A 4,404-nucleotide genomic window follows, 5' to 3' on the forward strand; every position below is an offset into this window, starting at 1 on the left:
AGATGTATCAGACAACAAATGACTTCTTGCACCTTGCTACATGGACCAAGTCTAGGAATGTAGTTTTTGAATAGTTTGGGGGTCAAAATAGATTTTCTCAAAAATACTTTCTTGACAAACACTTGGTTTAGGTTTCTCAGATTTTTCCCAGTTTCACTCATAAAGGTTTTCAGTTTCAAAACTTGGCACGCGATGTACCCAAAAATTAGGATTTTAGATTTTAAAATAAGTCCCGGTGTTGAATTTAGTTAAAACTGGCTCAAAATAATTTATTCAAACACCGATTTCTTTGCAAAATTTTTTATAGAATGAAAAATGGCTATTTTGGAATTTCTTAAAACCGAATTTATAAAATTAATTTTTGGGTTGTCACATTCTACCCTCCATAAAAGAAGTTTCGTCCCGAAACTTAGAATATCGAACGGTTTACTTGGTATGGAAATTTTCAAGAGGATGTTAAGAGTTTCAAGATTTGGCTTAAGAATTTCTCTTGGAATACTTTGGATGTTTAGGAATCTCTGAGTTCCTAGTTACTTTAACTAAAACTTACTCAAACTAGTCACGCAAGCAAAACTACTAACTGAACTTTAAAGCTTAACGATTTACCTTGATCAAAGAGGGCCGGTTAACGACTCCTCATATCTTCTTCGGTCTCCCAAGTGGCCTCCTCCGATAACTAGTTGGACCACATGACCTTGACTAGTTTCACCTTTTTCCTTCTCATATCTCTCGTCTTATGATCGAGGATCCGCACTGGTCTTTCCTCATAGGTTAGAGATTCATCCATCTCTACTTCTTCTGTTTGGATCACATGAGTACTGTCCAAGGTGTACTTCTTGAGTTGTGAGACGTGGAATAGATCTTGTACCTACAACTCGGTTTTAAGGTCACTTATAAGAAAAGTTACTATAAAACTCATCTAACTTGAGGGATAATATTTTACCTTTTCCAACTCCATGGATAAGGTAAACGGTAAGCCACTGCTCCAATTCTCTCTACTATATCATCAGGTCCAATAAAACGAGGACTTAGCTTTCCTTTTCTTCTGAATCTCATTACTCCCTTAGTGGGAGACACTTTTAGCAACACCTAGCCTCAACACAAGGTTAAAGTTTCACATACTTAACGTTTACTCGATCACAAGTAAGGATACTTTATATATAAGCTATATACTCAACAACATATGCATATATCAATACATATTGACTCACAAGTCATGCTCTTGCATAAAACATGTACTAGAATCTATGATACAACACTTCTATAAAGATGCTATGCACTACTTGCAAATACGAGGATACTAGCAAGATAGATAATGAACGAGAGATAGAAATGTCAAGTAAGATTATACTTTCATGCTACTACTCAAGGCAATGAATGATACTTTATTTCTCATTTACTCAAGATAAGACATATACGATGCCATGATGGAATTCAATAGATAAAGATATGATAATAATTATATACTCATGCTCTCGATCATAAAAATATTACTTTTCTGTGGAGGATCTCAATTGAGTCTCTTGACTCACTTTTCTCTTCTTTCTTTCTTTGCTTCTGAATTGGTGGGGGAGGTAGGAACTTCACGGTTCGTGAATGGACCTATCCGGGCTCGGCAAATATCGGCTGGCCTAATACTCATCTCGCTCACAAAATCGGTACTAGTGGTTCTTAAACTCTATGGAATAAGGTATCGTACCTTCAGTGTGCACAGCCCCTAACTAGGATTCCAAGCCTTGCGGGTAGTACCGAACCTATCAAGTCGGGATTTGACAAAGTTACTTCTAAAATGCTCTTTTGGTCTTCTATGACCGTTTCTTTCTTTTTCTCAAAACTTCTTTCTTTCTCTTTTCATTCGGAAAGACATAGTCCTAACGGGAGCCTCGAAAACATAGATTTTCCTTACTTCATATAAATAGCATATATATCTCATGCAGCTTCTCTTTCTCATGATGGAAATCTAAATAACATGCGAGCTTCTCAAATTCATATAGATATAGATTTTCCAAAATAGATATAAGGGTTTGAAAACAGCTTAAGGCATTACTACAAGCCTTTTACTGCATATAAACTTCCAATGTAGAAATATAGACTTTAAATGCGAAGATTTGGAAAGCAATGACTTATGCAAAAGAATCTCAAATCTCTTGTCAATCCTTCTATTCAAGAGTTAAGCAATGCAACTAGCACATTTAATCTTATATTCTCACAACCTTAAGCCAGCATAGTACTTCACATATTTCATGCCCAGGAACACTCAGAACAAATACATAGGACATATGGTTCATGCTTAGTCTGGAGAAATGGATTCTACTTAATAATCACATAAACACCTTTCATACTAGTGTGTCGTTACGAGCCCGAGTCTCCGAGCCTCACGAGCCCACGGTTCCCTGTTCAAAAAACACACATAGCTGAGCCTCAAGAGCCCGGCCTCTCCTCACATTAGCTTGGTGGGGCTAGGTGGCGGGCCTTGAGAAGCCCTGCCACTTGGCTCTGCCAAGCTACGGCTTAGAGTGGCGGATCTTGCCTAGATTCGTCTGTAACACCCCGTGTTACGACCCCTAAACTAAAATTAATTAATTAATTACTCAGCCCAAAAAGGGAGTTAAAATCCACTAATTAGCTAAAAGGAGGCCCACCATAGTCCATGGGCCTTTATCCCTAAAGCCAATCCCTTAGTCCTATAAGAAATAGAATTAGTGAACCCATGCCACTTAGACCCTAATTAGGACTCTTAATTATATAAATAGGGACATAGGAGGCACCTAGAACTCACACCACAAATAATCTCTCACCACACAAGAAGTTCCAAGAATTCCCTTAGGAGAAATCAAGAAAGAAGAAATCTTAAAGAAAGACCCTTCATAGCCAAGGAAATTAATTAAGGCTAAGAGGTAACCCATGTCTCAACAAAACCTATTTTCTTCCCTATAATCTCTTTCCTTGGCCTCTTTCTATATGCTTGTGTCTTGATTAATTCCTCTATGTTATTTGTGATATATTTTTGATGATTGATAAGATGATGATCTATGAATATTCTTGATAATCTTGATGTTGAAAAGAGGTTCTTGATATTGATGTGATGATTCTTTACAAATCTTGATATTTCTTGATGATAAAAATAAATTGTGATTTTGATGATTTGGGAGGGGATTAGAGCCCTAGGATGAATTGGGAATTTGTGTTGTAATGTTCTTGATATATAATTGGGTGGGACTTCGCATGTTCGGGTGTTGTTTATGTTTAGAAGTCGTAATAGGAGGAGTTATACGTGATTCTTGCTTTTGATCCATTAATTGACTATGTGGTGTCGCTAATTGCGTTTAAAAGTGTCTAAGCATGGTTCCGGGTTCCCCAAAAGATCACGGGGTGTAATTGTGATGAAAGAATCAGTGGGGGTAGGGGTACCCGCCACCCACCCGCTGTCCGAAGATCACCACCGGGCAGCGGGCAGGCGCCGGGCAGGCGTTCGCCCGCCGGCAACTCGCTGCCGGGCAGTGATCTCCGGCGGGCAGCCGGCGGGTGACCCTCCACCCACCGGCTAACCTCTGGTCCGTACCCACCCCGGGTCGTTGGCTTCCCCGTTTGAAGACATGAATATAAAAACTTATCGTAGAAATAAATTCTATCAGATGAATTTATTTCAAAGATTCGTTGGATATTCAAATTGACAACTAAAGTAATATTTTAAGAAACAACTAGAAAATCAAGTTGTGTTAAAAAAATTATTTTGTCAGGCAAGTTGACAAATCAAATCAAAATTGAAGATCTACTATTGTCAACAATATCAGGCTATGAAGATTCGAAATTCAAAAATCAAATTATCCCACTCCAACGGATATATTTGATTTCCTATAAAAAGACATGAAGACTTGAAGATATAAGGGCATAGGTGAATACAAAAAAAGATAGAGGTGCAATACACACGGATAAACAAAGTGCAAAATCCAAAAGTGCAAGTGCATAAATATTCTTAGAGACTTAGTCTAAATAGTCTCAAAATTAGTCGGAGAGAGATACAATTACCTTTGTATTTGTAATTGTAAAAAGAGTATAGCTGTGTGCAAAATACTCTAGTGAGTGTAGCTGTGTGTAAAACACTCGTAGTTGCTAAGTGTAGCTGTGTGCAAGACACTTGGTTGGCGTTGAGTATAGCTGTGTGCGAAATACTCGAAGTTGAGTGTAGTTGTGTGCGAGACACTCGGAGTTGGGTGTAGCTGTGTGCAAAACATCCGGAAGAAGTGCTTGTGTAGCACTTATTCACTATTGTAACTGTGTGTGGAAATTAGTGAATTTCTCCTAGACGTGAAAAGAGAAAAGTGGACTAGGAAGATTACGCCACTTCCGAACAACTATAAATTGCCTCTCTCATTTACATACCGCACTTGCATAATTTGCTCT

Source organism: Ipomoea nil, unplaced genomic scaffold (assembly GCF_001879475.1).
Source record: "Ipomoea nil cultivar Tokyo-kokei standard unplaced genomic scaffold, Asagao_1.1 scaffold0216, whole genome shotgun sequence".
In the NCBI taxonomy this organism is placed as follows: Eukaryota; Viridiplantae; Streptophyta; class Magnoliopsida; order Solanales; family Convolvulaceae; genus Ipomoea; species Ipomoea nil.